Genomic DNA, 18550 nt, shown 5'->3' on the forward strand with positions numbered 1-18550 from the left:
ACTTGATGGCAGGTGTGTACCCAAGCAGAGTGAATGCTGTCAGTACATCACAAGCTGCTACTACAATAAGTTATTTGGAGGATGTGCACACATATGCATCCAGCATACTCTAAGTTTTTTATACCCCATATTTGGTGGCGTAACATGTTGTTCGGTTTTAGAGGTTAATTGTTCATGTTATGGTCAAATTACAGGTTGGAAAATGTGTGGAATGTAATATTGTGGTCTCTCATTGTATATATCAGAAGCACTTGGCATCTTGACAGGGGTGTGTACACTGTGGTATCCACTGTATAGGAATAATGTTTATACATGTCCCTACCATAGCCCATTTGTTCCCCCAGTTTGTTGGTCTCTTTCCAGACATCTTGCATTGACAGGTTGGGAGGTATGCTGCAGGAATGTTACATTACCCTTCAGATAGGCCCCTGTGGTAACCATTGTAATGCACTACAGTTAAAACCACCACAAGTGAACATGGACATCAAGCAATATGGCTAGGTGTGTATTGGCAAAGCACAACAAAACAATTACATACTCACCAGCTACAGGCTGCTGTCCCACTTGTAGACCAGAGGGAGCTAAATAGGTGTGGGAGAGAGGTACTGTCAGCAGACTCACATGTGGCCTTGGTACATGGGGGGAAGCAACATTTCTGCACATTAACAGTACAACCCCCAATACTACGAAATATGCTGCCCAGCACCATAGATGTCCACTTCTGTGCATTACCAAACCCCGTCCACAACTACTATCTTATATCTTATCAGACATATGCATGTAGATACTCTACAGATACAACTATATATGCTACAGTACTCTAGTAATGTGCACTAGGGCCTTACCTGCTCGTCCATTGTGTGGGGGGCACCCACATCCAAAATCCTGGATTCGGCATGCTGTCTGCTTGTGGTGGGTGCCCCAAATTTGGGAAGGAACTCCTTGGTGGGTGCCAGTGGGTTTACTATCAAAAGCATGAAAATCACTTACCCGAATGGTGATTTCTGTGACAAAGAGTGTTGACTCCTACACCTTAAGTAGATTGTATGGTCGACACAACAATGTCAACAAATTCTTTCGACCATACTTTCTAAATCCCCCATTCACAGCAATGCTGTAAACCCCTGCTGTGTGTACGTCCTTCTGAATGGTCGTACACATGAACGTCGACATTCCAACTGTTGCTCCTACCATGGTTGAGGAGGTGGCTGTCGGACATGTCAGCATTGACCTTTTGACTGTAAACAATGTCTGTGAGGTCTGCATGGATGGGCCCCCACCTGTGGCTGAGCTTTCTCTGGCTACGGCAGCAGCCCTTCACCAGGCATTACGTATGAGGTCAGTTGCACAATGCTGCACCTGCTCATAGGGTCTTGTGTGCAGGCCAACATTGTTTACCCTGTGGAATAGGTCATTCAACAGGGCTGTCTGCTCCCGCAGATGTTCCTGCCCACAGCCAAACATTGCACCATAGTTCTGGACAATGCTTTCCATGATTTAAGCTGCTTCAGCCTCTGAGTAGGGTGGGTTTCTTGGCTGCTGCATCCCACCTGGAAGACATAAACAGTGAGACACATCATAGCACCTCATACAGTTGTCAAAAGTATGGACAGAAATTGCACACCAAAAGTGGATATTTGTTGCCAATACTCACAACTACACTATACCCCTGTAATCTGTCAGCACAATATTAGCTGGCATTGCACTCCTGGCCCTGATGTGTCATATTTCCCCCAATGATGGACAGTTAATTGCATAAACCTCTATTCCCCATTCATTTCTGTGAAGAGGGATGACAGTGGCCATCTTCCATGTGGATGGGGTGTGGATGTTGCCGAGGCTGTGTTTGATTAAAGTGTGTGATGGAACTGTGAGCACATGCCTGAGTTCATGTAGGATGCAGACAGGGATGTTATCGGGCCCCATGGAGACTTGCTGTTGTTGCCTTTCAGTAGGCAATATGTACCTGCTCACCATTGATGAGGGAAGGGGTGAGGTTGATGTGCATATCTCCCTATATGGATGGGGGGACAGGGGGGTGATGTTCACACCTAACCTGTCTGATGCAGGTTGCCTATAGCCATGGCATGTGTGTATGAGGTGTGCTTTACCACCAGTACAGGGTGAATTGTGTCGTTGCCTCTGAGACTGACAGCATATGTGGAGACACCCTTGTGACTGGCCTTGGCAGTGTGGAAATGTCTAATTTGTAGTCATAGTTAGCCTTATAGGGAGTCATCTGTGACATTACATACTTGTTCAGATAGAGGTGGGCATGCTTGCAAGTTGCTGCCTGCACCTATGTGGCCCTGTACAGCCAATATAACAAACTATTATGTGGTTTGTGAATTGCTGATGTCCACCAAAGGGGATTACTCTACCTTGGTGCAGGTGGGTTTTACAGGTCAGGTATTGATGAATCCATACAGTTACAGTGGATATATAAGTGTACGCACCCCTGTTACAATGACTGGTCTTTGTGCTATCGTAACATGACACCACACTAACTCATTTTAAAACAGTTCCCACCTTTAATGTGACCTATAGCCTGTACAATTCCATGAAAACATAACAATCTGTTATGGGAAAACGTATGCAAATTAAAATCAGTACAATAAGCTGGTTGCATGAGTGAGCACACCCTTAAACAGATACTTTGTGAAAGCACCTGTTGAGATCATGACAGCATTCAGTCATCTTAGGTCAGAGTCTATCATCATGGCACATCTTTACATGGTAATAGCTGTCCAGTCTTCCTTGCAACAGTGCTACAAATATGTCAATTTGTGAGGGCATCTCTTGTGCACAGCCCTATTCAGGGAAACCCACAGATTTTCTATTGGATGTAGGTCTGGCCACTGGCTGGCACATTCCCAAACTATAATTTTCATCTTGTGAAGCCATTCCTTTGTCGATTTGGGTCATTGTCATGTTGACAGGTAAAATCCCTCTTCATCTTCAGCTTTCTAGCAGATGATTGAAGGTTTGGGGAAAAAAATGATTGGTATTTGGAACTGTTCATAATTCCCTCCACCTTGGCTAGAGCCACAGTTCCAGCTTATGAAAAGCAACCTCACAGCATGATACTGCCACCACCATGGTTCACCAGGGGTATGGTGTTTTTTTGGTGATGAAAAGTGTTGTTTTAGGTCGAACATACTTCTTGGAATTGTGGGCCAAAGGTTCAACCTTGGAGTCATCAGACCATGACACATTGTCCAACATGCATTTGGGAGACCTGATGTATTGTTTGACAATGTTTGTCCAGCCCTGGATGTTTTTCTGTGCATGAAAAGTCTTCCATCTAGCAACCCTACCCCATAGGGCAGACATATGGGGATACAGGAGATTGTTGTCACATGTGGTACACACCTAGTACTTGGCAGGCATTCCTGCAACTTGTTCAGTGTTGCTGTAGGTCCCCTGACAGCCTCCATGGACAGTTGTCTTGTAATTCAATCCATTTTGGATGGACGTCCAGGTGTTTGCAGTGTCACTGTTGTCCCATATCTTCTCCTCTGTCTAATGACTGTCTGCACTGTATTCCATGGTATATACAATGTTGTGGACACTTTCTACTCTTCTCCTGACTGATACCTTTCCACAATGAGATCCCTTTGATGTTTGTAAGCTCTCTGCAAAACATGTCTTTTGCTGTAGGAGGCAACTGGGTAAATGTCAAATAAATCCTACTAGGACAGTTGAACATTATTTGGGGTTAATCAGAGTCTCATTAACTGATAGCATGTGTGTACCCAAAAAGAGAATGCTGTGATTACTGCAAGAGGTGCATCAACCAAGTAGTGGTTTATGTGTGTCCACATGTATGCAACCAGCTTATAGTATGTTTTTTATGTTTTATATTTTCTCCCCTAACAGATTTGTTTGTTTTTAATAGAATTGTACAGGTTATGGGTCACATTCAAGGTGGGAAACGTTTTGAAATTATTTTCTGTGGTCTCATTTTTGTATAATATACAAATCTAGCATCTCAGCAGTGGTGTGTACACTCTTGATATCCATTGTATATAGGTGTTCATATAGCTGTTTGTGGTAGGCATGGACAGAGGGTCATAACACAGTTGCACACTTCTCCGATTACAACTTGACAATCATGCCTATTCTACTACCCATATTATTGCCATGGCAATGCAGCAACCGGTACCTGTAAACATTTATGTATATTGTATGCACTGAAACTGATATTACACACAAGTACAACATGCACAACTTATTTACATGCATAGATAAGTTAGTTGATTGCACAGCAGGCTTTGCTATTACAGGGCTAACCTGGAGGATGTCCCACATTTATAACTAGGCTATTATGTTAAGATGTCATTGTTAACAGACTTGATGATGGTTTGCCTAACATAACACAACTCTATGTGTAAGTGACTACAGATATCAGACACACATGCTTATAACACCGTATAGTTGAATGGTATGAACTCACTATATCACATGCATTTCAACACACACTTCTGCAACAGTACTTTGCTATGCACATGCTCTGTCTAGGTCTCTTAGATTTACAAGACAAACATGTGCATCTTAGTTATATTCACAGGTAACATATGGATATGTACAACATCCCATTTGCTGGCCTAGCAGTGGCACAGTCAGTGGTGTTTGACAGACCCTCCATTAGTTGTCAAATGTCAGCTGTCCTTTCCTGCGGTGAGTCAAGGGCCAGAGCTGTGATCTATTTCACTGCAGATAGAGCCACATGCTATGCTATGGCCATCGGTGCTGTTCAGCAGTACATCGGTACAGCAAGACTTGTCGAAACATATTCTTTCAAACTCATATTTTCCATTATTACAGATTACCTACTGCATTCAATTACATGCTTACTTGTTTCACATACCTTTTTTTTTTGGAAAGTAGATTTGGTGATATTCTCTTTCTGTGACTTGCAGTCAGTCAGTTTTGTTAGGTTTTACTCCTGTCTATGACAGAGCTGGTTTGAATAGGTGGCAGCGTGACTTTTGTAGGTAATGCTCATGACCATGTGATGGCATGTGCACCAATTGATGTTCCTCAGTTGCTAATTGCATGCAGAGCAATTGCATAGTTATTCCAATAGCCAATGTTAGGGCAACACACTCCTATAATTGAATTCTTCATGTGGGTGTTAACCCTTTACCTTCCCTGTGAGGAAGACATCCTGGAGGTGTATGAGCTAATACCTCTTGCAACAAGACTTGTGGAGACAAGCCAACTAAATGGTGGAGAATGTTCAAAGCTTAGGGGCAGAATGTGAGTATGGCTGTTATATGGTTTGAATACTGCTAGTTTCGCAGGGTTGTCTGAACATGCTACTTCTGTATGGGTTTCAGTCTGACAAATTTCTCTGTGTGCATAGCCCTCAACTCTAGGGCTATCCACATAATGGCCAGAGGTTTGCCTGTTATGTTTGGTCTGTTCCCCAGACAGGTGTTGTCCTTGGCAAATCAGTAGCATACTCTGGTGACTGCAGTTAGCAAATGCTAACATCCATTTGTGTTTTTTGCCTTCATATCCATCAGAAAAGATATGTTACAACAAACCCTGTAACACCAGCAACTTTCTCAGTGTATAACAGCAATTTTTCAAGTATGGCCATGTTTTTGGGCCTATGTCCTCTAATTATGTCAGGCTTTGTCTAGATGTCATGCAGTAAGAGGTTTATAGGTATGGTCTATCATTATTTAGCACTGTCATTCCTGCTGAGGGCAAAGGCTGGACAACATGTGGAACTCGGTACATTCAAGAGGTCGGTGTATAGAAAATGCTCTTAGATGCCCTTGTAACATATTTTATGTGGGGGAGAGTAAGAAGTGTTTTAAAACTAGGCTGTTAGAACATGTGAGAGATATTACTGATAAGAAAGAAGACAGTTCTATAGCTGTACATTTTTATAAATCTCACCATGGGGACAGTAGTGCATTACAAGGTAATGTTTTTGAAAAAGTCTGTTTCTCAGTTTGATCAGACAGTCATGAATAAACAATTGTTATGTACAGAATCAATTTATATTTTTAAATGTGATACTTTATCCCATAGGGGGTTAAATGAGGAGTGTAATTGGAGGCTGTGTATTTAAATGTGTAATTATAAGTGCTAATTGCTTCTTGTATTTAAGGCAAGTATTTCTTGTAATGTTTTACTCCTTGAAGGCTTTGGCCAAGACATCAGAGTATAATAAACTTGTGTGAATTACTGGCTGGTTGTTTTTCTCTTTACTATCTTCAGTCATGTTAGTTTATCTGCTAAGAGGTAAATGTATGTCTGGCCATTGTGTATGGCCTGTCATGTTTTTGTAGCAGCATACTGTTTACTTATTATTTGAACTGTGAGGGGGCAGATATCAGTGGCATGGGTCCTTTTGTATCCAACTATGCATGCTGCACCAGGTATGGCTGGTCTATCAGCAGCATATGTTTGTATGGGCATGTTGAGACATGTATGCATATATATATATATATATATATATATATATATATATATATATATATATATATATATATATATATATGGTTCCTATTCAGAAGCCTGAAACATCATAAGCCTGAAAATCAAAATCCTGAAACCAAAAGCCTGAAAATTCAGAATCCTGAAAACTCAAAATCCTGAAAGACCAAAATCCTGAAACTCAAAATCCTGAAAACACAAATAATGCTAATATGTCACTATAAAGACACTAATATCTACCAACTGACCCTGACCCTAACCCTAAGGTCCGTCACTATCGCACACTCACCTGACCCGCGCCCTAACCCTAACTCACTTAAACCGCCCCTAACCCCAATATTTGTCACTATTGCATACATGCTTAACCTGCGCCCTAACCCTAACTCACTTAAACCGCCCCTAACCCTAACATAAAATCAACCGCACACTTACCTGACCCCAAGGCATGACCTAACACCACAGGGCTAACAATAGCAAAGCCACAATGACATCAGTATGTCTATTTTGTGTTTTCAGGATTTTGAGTTTCAGGATTTTGGTCTTTCAGCATTTTGGGCTTTCAGGATTTTGAGTTTTCAGGATTCTGAATTTTCAGGCTTTTGGTTTCAGGATTTTGATTTTCAGGCTTATGATGTTTCAGGCTTCTGAATGGGAACCATATATATATATATATATATATATATATATATATATATGTGTGTGTGTGTGTGTGTGTGTGTGTGTATATATACATATATATATATATATATATATATATATATGTGTGTGTATACATTTATTGGTAATATATCTACATATTGTTATACATATATATGTATCTCAATACATATCTATCTATCTATCTATCTATCTATCTATCTATCTATCTATCTATCTATCTATCTCTATATGTATATGTTTCTTTTCATACATATATTTGTAGATACCAATCACTTCTAATTGCACAGTCTCTTCTCTATTGTAAAGTGGATGTAATGCATGGTATGTTTGAAAAAGCATCAGTCATTTCTGTAGCTCAGATGGCTTAGTGGTAAATGTCTGTTGCTATGGTGTACAGGGTCCTGGATTCAAGACCTGCAAGGACTGTTTATTTTGTTGCTGGGCAGAACAGAGGCTGATGGAAACAGAGTGATCTTTTCATAACCTTACACAAGATGAGAGACATGCATTGCATTCTCTGCAGAACAATCAAGCCCAGAGTATAAGACCTGCAGATAAAGGAGGGGCTGTTGTTGTTTTGAATAGGGGTGATTATGTTCATTCTATGAAGGAAATGTTGAGTGTTATAGATACATATGTCCCAATAACACATGTTCAGTATCTGAAAATTGTTAAAAATATAAATGAATGTTTATATGACTTGTTAATGTGTAGATGGAGGGGTCTGGGTTACAAAGTCCCTTTCAATATATGTGGAGAGTAAATTAGGACCTATAGTAAGGTAGATTCCCACTATTTGAGTGATACATCCCATTTTTTAAGAGACCTGAGGGGATTAAATGAAACATCAGGGCTAAGTAGTTGCTATATGGTTACCCTTGATGTACAAAGTCTATTTACTTGCATAACCAATGAGTATGGAGTTGAGGCAATAAGAAGTGAACTAAAAGAAATGGGGTCAGCGATACGAATGAAATAATGTTGATTTGCACATTATTAGATTTAGTATTACCTAATGTATATATGAGAGTAATATATATTTACAAAAATGGGGGGTTGCCATGGACACCCCCTGCGCAAATTCATATGCGAACATGATAGTTTATTACTGGGAGAAACAGTATTTATTCAACAGTGTGTACAGTAAACATATTAAGATGTATAGACATTTTGTCGATGACATTTTTATGTTGTGGGAAGGGGAGCTATCACTACTGTTTGAGTTCATTAAGTACTTGGAGTATACAACAGACTTCTTGTGATTTACTATATCTTTCTCACTTATAGAAATAGACTTCTTAGATGTCTCTGTGTATAGATACAGTTTGGGTAAAATCAATACTAGGCTCTTTAGAAAAGACTGTTGGAAAAATAGCCTTTTAGTTTGTAACAGCATGCAACCTAAGCATATTTTCCCAAATATTATCAAAGGGCAATTGACTAGAGTTAGCAATATATGCAATGTGCAAACTGATAAAGAGAAAGAAATTAATTACTTGGAGCAACTATTTCTGGAGAGGGGGTATGATAAAACTGTGTTTCAAACTGTAAAGAATTAAACTGCTGATAACATCAAAGGAATTAAATTTATCAGTGTAAAGCCAGCAATGAATGTAACTGTAAAAAGGAACTTTAAGCACAATGAAAAAGTATGTTTTGTTACTAAGTATGCTAGTGACACTAGCAAGGTTTGTAATATAATTAAGAATAAATGGCACTTCCTGATAGATAAAGAAACAGAAAATGTTATAAGTAGATTATCCAGTTTTGCATATAAGAACAAGAGCGATTTAAAACAGTTACTTTGGAACATATCCTTGCAACAAGTGTAAAATGTGTCAATATGTTTCTTCTGTACAATAATTTAAACACCCTGTTTTGTCCTTCATATTTCAGCCTAGATTTTATGCTACTTGTAGAACAACTAGCTTAATATATATGGCAGAGTGCACTGCATGTCATGTTTCTATATAGGGAAGACACAGAAAAGACTCCAAGACAGAATCTATCATCATATGTATGATGTAAAAAATAAAAACAAATTAAATGCTTTAGCTAAGCATATAATGGAGTTCCCTTCACATAAGTTTAAGTTTAGAGTTTTACAAAATGTTAATAATGTTAAGAGAGGGGGGTAACTTAATCAACTTAATTGAAAGAATTGAATTAAAGTGGATATTAAAGCTGCAAGCTCATGTATACCCTGGACGGAACAACTATGTTTGCATTAAACCTAAGCTGGAAGCTCGCTCACTTAAGTAAGATGTAATACTAGCTGAAGACTTAATTGATGTATTTTAAGGGTTGGATTTATTTTAATGATGTATTTAATTAATTAATTGATAGTGTTTTTGATATAAAATATGCATGGATTTTTACTGATTTAGTGAAGACTTGAGAAAGCGTGGCTTGTTCTACGTGAAAGCGCTTGTCTAAATAAACCTGTTTAAAGCCGTGGTGGTCATCTGGATTTTTTTGCTAGATATATATATATATATATATATACACACACACACACACACACACACACACACACACAGACACACACACACACACACACACACACACACACACACACACACACACACACACACACACACACACACACACCTCAGCATTTATGGGTAATATATCTACATATTGTTATACATATATATGTTTCTCCATACATATCTATCTATCTATCTATCTATCTATCTATCTATCTATCTATCTATCTATCTATCTATCTGTCTATCTATCTCTATATGTATATGTTTCCTTTCATACATATATTTGTATATACTAATCACTCCTGACTGCACAGTGTCACTTCCCTATTATAAAATGGATGTAATGCATGGTATGTTTGAAAAAGCATCAGTCATTTCTGTAGCTCAGATGGCTTAGTGGTAAATGTCTGTTGCTATGGTGTACAGGGTCCTCGATTCAAGATCTGCAAGGGATGTTAATTTTTTCTGCTGAGCAGAGCAGAGGATGATGGAAACAGAGTGATTAAGGCACTTTTAAGCAGTTGTAAGTGGGTTTGCGCAGGTTTGCACAACTTTAAACGGTGCTAACATATGGTTAAACCAATAGGCGCTTAACCTGTATAGGGTTCGGTTAGCAATGCTTACCAGTGCACAAATCCGCTTATCTGCATTCACGTTTGAGCAATGCTTAAACATGCTAAACATAGCTTAGCCCTGGTAACCATTGCTCACATTCCAGTCTTTAAAATAGCAGAGTAATGATAGCATTTAATAAGTGTATTTGATTTCCTTTACATAACATGCTTCTATGTGCTGTCATTACAGTAGCAAGGGGTGTGACTATACTGCATGGGATACTTGTGTATACATGGATAGTATCACATATTATATGCACTCACACTTGCATGTTACACCAGCTGCAGTACACTGGTTGACAAAAATAATTGAACACATATTGTATTATTGAATTAGTACTTTTAACACTGCTTTTCCATGTAAAATCTGGTACTAGAACCATGCACACCTGCATGCAAAGCTGCGACTCTGAGTACTACACTATCTTGTTCTTGGGGTTTGAGTTGTATGTTTTGATGTATCTCCTATTGGATATTAATATGATATTATTATATTAACTGTAGAGTACTATGTTTTTGGTCATTGAGGACTGCTGTCATGTAGTAATGGCATACATTTCAGTCGCAGACGTATATCCTTCAGAACATTCATCCTAATGCATAACCTGTTTCCTATCTACTTTCTCTGTCTGTCTGTCCTCTGTGCAGATGGGATGACACTGTTGCTCAGGCTGTGGTAGACTACACTGCTGAATGGGTCTGAAAAGCCATGCCTGTATTCATGTAGGATGCAGCCAGAAAGGGTATCAGGACAATGGAGACCTCCATGTGTTGCCTTTGAGAGATCATTACAGACCTGTGTGAGGGATATTACAGAGGTGGTGGGCTACAGATTCTCAGACAGTTGGTGGGAATACTTCACAGGAAAGGACATTTGGAGACAGCCCAACAACCTGGGGGACATATCGCCAGAATTGTAAATGGATTCTATGTCATCAGTGCTGTTATACACATGGTGAGTTGATAGATTGACAGGTTTTGTGTGAACATACATTTACTGAGTGACTTCACGTCTGACAGTGATATGTCTCTGACATACCTCTCCACTGGCATGCTGTTCACAGACTGGCCTTATGTTTGCCTGTTATGTTTTGTCTGTTCCCTAGACAATTGTTGTCCTTGGAAAATTAGTAGGGGACTCTGGGGAATGCAGTCAGTAAATACTAACACCCATTGGTATTACTGACTTTATATTTCTCATAAAGGATATGTTGCAACAAACCCTGTTACATCAGCAACTGTCTCAATTTATGACAGCAATATGTCCAGTCTACACCTGTGTTTGTGCCTCTGTCCCCAAATGATGTCAGGATTTGTCCAGATGTCATGCACTATGAGGCTCAGAAGTATTTAGTATCATTATTTCTTGCCTTCTTTCCTGCTACCATACCAGTGATGCCATAGACCCACAGACATGTTACAGGAAAGAGGCCATAGATATGAGTCCTGACACTGTACATTCTGAGCTGAACTGTACATTTGTGAGGTCTGTGTATGTCTGGCCATTGTTAACAGACAGTCAGGATTGTGTAGACATGTCATGTGTACATGTTATTTGGACTGTGTATGGAGGGGGGTGGATGTAAGTGTCATGGCTCCCTTTTTATCTGAGTGTGCATGCTGCTCCAATTTCTGCTGGTCTATTGGATGCATGTGTGTAGGGTCAGACTGAGACATGTCCTGTACCATGGTCAGGATTCAGAATACACTGTGAATTGGGCCAGTATATGTAGGGCTAGTGTGTGAGTGGCAAACAATGATGTATTTGTTCACACAGTACATATACTCTACTGTTCACTTGACTTACTGGTATGTGACTGTGGTGAAATTGGTTGTAGGTATGCACTTTCACACTGGTATCTGTTTTTCAGTGCTGTTACATCCCTGTAGTGCCTGATATATTTGCAAATACATGTGTAATTCCCCATAGAGAATTTGCTATTTCAATTACTTGTGCTATTTCAGTGAATATATGTTAGAGCAGACAGGAGGGTGTTACTGCAGCAACTGTGTCAGCTTACCTATGCCATTATTTCAGATATGACCTAATTTTAATGGCTTCCACCCACCACTTTGTCAGCCTTGGTCCAGATTCATTGCAGTAAGGGGTTCTGAGCATACCTCTCAACTGTCTGGATTATTTCAGGATGTCCTGGTTTATTGCTCATATTTCTGGTCTGTTTTACAGATTAGTCTCATTTCTCTGGTAAATCACTGTGGTGATATGGGGATTTTTGTCAGTAAATGATGACATACATTTCATTTTCAGACCTCACAGCCATCAGAATATGTATGCTGAAACAAACTGTGTTACTCTGGCAACTTTCTACATTTACAAGGGCAATATTTAAAAGAGGTCACTAGTTTGGGCTCATTGTCCCCCTATTTTGACAGCCTTTGGACAGATTTGTTGCACTATGAGGTTGAGAGGTATGATTCTGAGATACAACCCTACTACATGTTCTGAGCACATATATGTATATATCTATATCTATCTATCTATCTATAGTTCTCTTTCTATATATATTTGTATGTATAGACACACACACACACACACACACACACACACACATATATATATATATATATATATATAGATATAGATATATATATATATATATCTATATATATAGATATGTTCACAGGTTCATAGGTGTGTACTAGGCTAATGGACCTGGAACCTTTACAAGCCTAGCCATAGGATTATCTTGGCATTGTGCCACCCGACCTTTGCTCCCAGTGTCTCTGTCGAGTAGTCACTGGAGTGATCCTTGGGGTGAATTTTCTATTTCCCATCCACTCATCAAGATTTCTCTTGAAGAAGGCCTATGAGGTGCTCTGCTTGACATGTATGGCAAGTGTATTCCATAGCATGGGCACTCTCTGGGTTATGAACCTGTCCCTCCAGCATGTTGTGTTGATTGTGGTAATGAGGTTGAGGTCTGTGGAGCATGTGGTGCAGAGGGATTGGGATTTCTCTAGATGAAGTATTTCTAACAGAGCTGGGTCAGACATGGCTTTGTAAGTCAAGCAGAGATCGCCTGTAAGTAGGTGATATGAGACAGACAATAGTTGAAGTTTTTTGAGTCTGTCCATATAAGACAAGTATTTAAGGCCTAGGATCCTGTTTGTGAAATACTTTTGCAGTCTCTCCAGATGTTGCAGGTTTCTAGTGAGGTACATGCAACATGGGACATTGTACTCGACGGTTAGCCTAATAAGGGAAGAGTAGAGGGAGACAATGACCTCTTTCTTCCTGGATGCAAAAGCCTTAGTAATGAGATGTGTCACATATAAGGGCTTTCTGACAACAGTGGCAATGTGGTGGTCAAATTTGTGTTCACAGATCTCTTATAACTATTCTGTGTTCAGGGGACTACCATCAATGTGGTATGTCATGGGAACCGTGTTTCTCCCAAAGGGGATGATGACACATTTTTTGTCATTGAGATTAAGGCCATGGTTCTGACACCACTCGTTGGACTCAGTGAGGCCTTTCTGTAGGATGTCAACATCACTTGTGGAGTTAATAATAACTCCCAACTTGCATTACTCTGCAGACTTTGCCAGCCAGAGTCCATTTGTTTTCCCCTGGACTTCAGAGAAATAGATAGCAAACAGGAGAGAACCCAGGACCAAAACCTGTGGGACTCCACTAGTGACTGGTTGGCAGTCTGACTTGGAGTCAGCTACTTTCACACTGTGGGTTCTATCTGTGAACCAGTTTGCAACCCACCTAGTGATATAGTGGTTGATGCCTAGCTTAGTGAGTTTTTCCATGATTCCTGAGTGGGGAATGGTATCAAAGGCCTTGGCCAGATCCAGGTAGGCTGTATGAAACACCTTGCCTTCATCCACCGCTCTCATGATTGACTCAAAGAAGTTAACCAAGTTGAGCAGGCATGACCTACCCTTCACAAAACCAAACTGTGTTGTATCCAGAGTCTGAAGATTTCCTATATCCCATTTTATTAGGTCCATGATGATGCATTCCATAGCTTTGCATATCAGACTCATCAGGCTGATGGGGAGATAGTTCCCAGGGTCTGGAGGGGATGACTGTAGTAATGTGCCTTTAAGTAGGAACATGAGGCTGTGATTGAACAAAGCACACAGATGAGGTGCCAATTCACTCTAGTTCATGTAGAACACAGCCAGGGATATTATCAGGTCCCATAGATGCCTTGGACAGTGCTGTTTTAACTTGTGCAGCAGTAATACTGGGTGCCTGGCAATCTACTGGTATTGTGATTGGTCCTTCAGGGGGGAGGGTAAAGTTGGCAATATATGTTGGCTCGGTATAGAAGGTATGGACTGAAGCGTGGAATATGAAAATAATTTTAATATAAAATCACAAAACTCTCATAAGCGCTTTCATCTTCCGAGGAGACTTCATCAGTTAACTCAATAAAAAAAACACTCCTTTTATAATGAGTACAATTATCAAAGCAATACACTAATTAACATTTCACTTAATCTTAAAATGATACACACACACACTTAAAACCACTCAAAATATCAGCTTTTTCTTTCAATATAGACCCTATAGAAACCTGGTCATTTAAACCAGGTAAAAGAGTGGCATTTAATTTTAACTGCCATATAAGCTCCCTTTTAAAAAGTATTCTCTGCCAGTCACCTCCCTTCATATTTACTTTAATCTTTTCCAAAATACCAAATGTAAATCTTTTAAAATTAGGACATACAAGTGAATGTCTATGAAGTAGATTTGTCCCCTTTTTCTTAATAATATCATATTGGTGCTCATAGATCCTTGTCTTTAACACACTTTCTGACTTTCCTATATAAAATCCTGCACAGTCTTCACACTTTGCTAGATAAACCACTTTACTTGATCCACAGTTGCCATTCGCAAATGTGACCTTACTGTGCAGGGTTTTCTCGAGCACCATTGTCTTTTCTCTACAGATGTAACTACACTGAGTGCACCTTCCACACGGAGTGGTGCCTTTTTTGCTTTCATCATTAAGGTTTAACACTCTCTCCAATAGCTGTTTGAAATTTTTCCAGTCTTGTACACAAAAACTGGCTTAAGTCCAAATAGCTCATTTATTTCCTTATTAACCCTAAAAATGTTCCAATTTTTGTTTACTAATCTCCTAATATTTCTAGAGTACATGTTCTGTTCCAAGACAAATGCCTTTTCATATCTTTTTTCCATTTCATTTCATTTTTAGGGTTAATAAGGAAATAAACTTGTTGGAACTGAGCCAGTTGTATATACAAATCCTGGTTTAGTTTTTTAAGACAGTCCCAGGAGTCCTTAATAATGTGTGGGAACCCACTAAGACTGTTCTTTAAACAAAAATACAGAAACTTGGCAATAGTCAGGGTCTTAGAGGCCTTAGCATCCACTATAGGCCTTAAGGGAGGATCGTGGCATCTTTGTGGATCTCGGGTATGCCAAATATGGTTGGAATTCTTGGATTTTCCTGTAACTAAACCAAGATTTGTATAGGGATGATATGATTCTGGTTACAGCTGACGTGAAGGACCTCTTCAATGTCATACCACACTCTGAGGGAGTAGAACTGTTTTATGACTATCTGTGTAAGAACTCACAATATACACACTCTAGAATACTTACACTTAGGACACTAATACAGTTGGTCCTTGAAAACAATTACATTCTGTTTGAAGGGCAATTGTTTATACAAATGATGGTGGTTGCCATGGGGGCAGTTTGTGCCCCCGCCTTTGCAAACATTGTCTTGGCCCAATGGGAGTTGACCAAGGTGTTCCCCTTTGATGATTATATGAGGTGTTTATTTTATGGCAGATACCGGGATGATATACTTATTCTGTGGGGAGGTAGTGAAGGTGAACTGTATGAATTTTTTTCATATTTGAATACTAGCACCTCCTTCTTAAGATTTACTATGGAGATGAACACAGAGAGTATTAGTTACTTAGACATCCAGATCAAGAAAAATAAAGAATTCAAAAAGTACATATCTACTATTTATAGGAAACCAACATACTCTAACACTCTACTCCATTTTAACAGCGGCCACCCCTTGCATTAAAAAGGTCCCTAGTCAAGGGGCAAGGTGTAAGGCTTGCAAAAATGGTTAGTGAGTTAGATACATTTTATGATGAAAGAGACAAATTGTTGGAGATATTGGAAAAAAGGGGATACCCGCAGGGATTTGTGATACCTATACCTGAAGAAGTCACTCAAAAAAGAATATCAGGACATTTTTATCCATTGTTGGGTCTTGGCAATGGAGGTGGTACACAAGGTGCAGTCATGGATGGTAGTGGCAGTAACCACGATGTATATAAGAAGGCTATGATCCCGACATATACCCCACAGTATTCCTTATTTATGGACGTCCTTTTTAAGAATTGGTTTATCCTACAACATGATGAACAAATAGGTAATGCAATGGGTAGTAAACCACTAGTAGTGTACAAAAAATACATCAGTCTTAAGAATATGTTAGAAGGGAACAAGGTGAGGGTAGGATCTTACTCTAGTGGGCACACCAGGAAATGTGGACATTGTTCACAGTGTAAATTTTATCCTAGAGGGTGACAGAGGGAATATTCCTGGTTATGGTATAGTGAAATCAACACACAGAAATAACTGGTACTAAAAATGTAGTCTATGTTGCGCTATGTTAAATCTGCAATAGATTCTACATTAGAAAGAGTAAAAACTCTTTCAGACTGCGGATATATCAGCATATGTATGACATTGGGAAGGGGAACATCAATAATGCCCTTGCTAAGCATATTACTAAATTTCCAGAGCATTATTTTAAATTTACAATACTTGAACATCTAGAATACAATGAGAGGGGGGGGACCAAATCACCTATTCCTAGAGTTTAAGGAAATTATGTGGCAACTAAGGGTTAATGCCATGAGCACCCTGGATTAAATGAGGTAGTTTCTTTATCTAGTTACCTCAATTTAAAATCAGATTACCATTTGTAATAATAATAGAACAACATGCATATTTCAAGTATATATTGGTTATTCTGTCTCATATCTTGTTTGATTATTCACTTTGTTTCTTAGCTTTTTATTGAACCTTCTTTAATAATTGTGGAAAAATATATATTTTATATGAATTGCTTTTAAGGAATGTGTGCACACATATATATAAAATATAGGGTTTTGTATTTTTTGTAATGAAACTTAACATCAGTAATCTTTTAACAGGGGGTATGGCTTTAAAAATGTTTTAAAAATGTTTTTGGAGGGAAAGTTAATTGACTTAATTGATTAAACACATGGTAGTGCATAAGGTGGCTGTAAAGTGTGTTAAAACATTCTGAAGAAGTCATTGTTTTATTAACTGACGAAAGCGCTAAATAAAGAACATCATCCAGCTAAGAGTGTGACCTGTTCTTCTGATTTGATTTTACTTTCAGTCAGCTGATTAGATGCAACCTTTCTTCAAATAAATCTAAAAAGAAATTATTAGAAACTTACACTTCCCACTGTCCAATCTAAATCCTGAAACCGCACAATACCGACACTGAAAATACCGACGCCCAGAAGACCGAAACTACAGAATATCGAAAACAACAAAATAAAACCCCAAAACCAGCAATAACAAAATGTATGCAGGGGCAAACCCACACCCCCGTAACTTAAATATACCTACTCAGAGATCACACTACAGTTGGGAGAACAGCAAACTTACATTTACGCACTATATGGCAATCTCCATTATTCGCCATCGGGATTCTGAAGTTTCGTTCTTCTGGGTGTTGGTATTGTGTGGTTTCAGGCTTTCGTAGTGTTCCATATGCACATATATAGATATACACAAACACACACACACACACACACACACACACACACACACACACACACACACACACACACACACAGTCTCAAATGTATGTTATATAACTGTTTCTCAGAGATTTTAAGGATTTCTAAAGAAAAAGCATTAAACAAAAGTTACATTTATAACTTGAAACAAGTTAAGGGCAACTTAGTTTTCTATTCAAATGCAATAACTAATAAGTACAGGATCTCTATTCCAGAAATAAAAGAACAATGAACAAAGCAAATCAAGTAGAATGGAAGAAGCTCAAAAAACTCAAATGTACTTAGAAAAAGCTAAAATCCACAAGATGGTAAGGTTTATTAAGCAAAATAAAAACACTTTAAAAATCAATAAAATGGATAAGTGCTTTCAGAATACCTTTCTTCAGATCCTGAAATCAATCAGCAGTAATTGATTCTTTATATGGAGGCTTGCCCATTCAAATCACTTTTTTTCATAACCCACACATATATACACACACACACACACACACACACACACACACACACACACACACA

The sequence above is a fragment of the Protopterus annectens genome, chromosome 9.part0, assembly GCF_019279795.1.
Source record: "Protopterus annectens isolate FY-2018-M chromosome 9.part0, PAN1.0, whole genome shotgun sequence".
NCBI classification, from domain to species: domain Eukaryota; kingdom Metazoa; phylum Chordata; order Ceratodontiformes; family Protopteridae; genus Protopterus; species Protopterus annectens.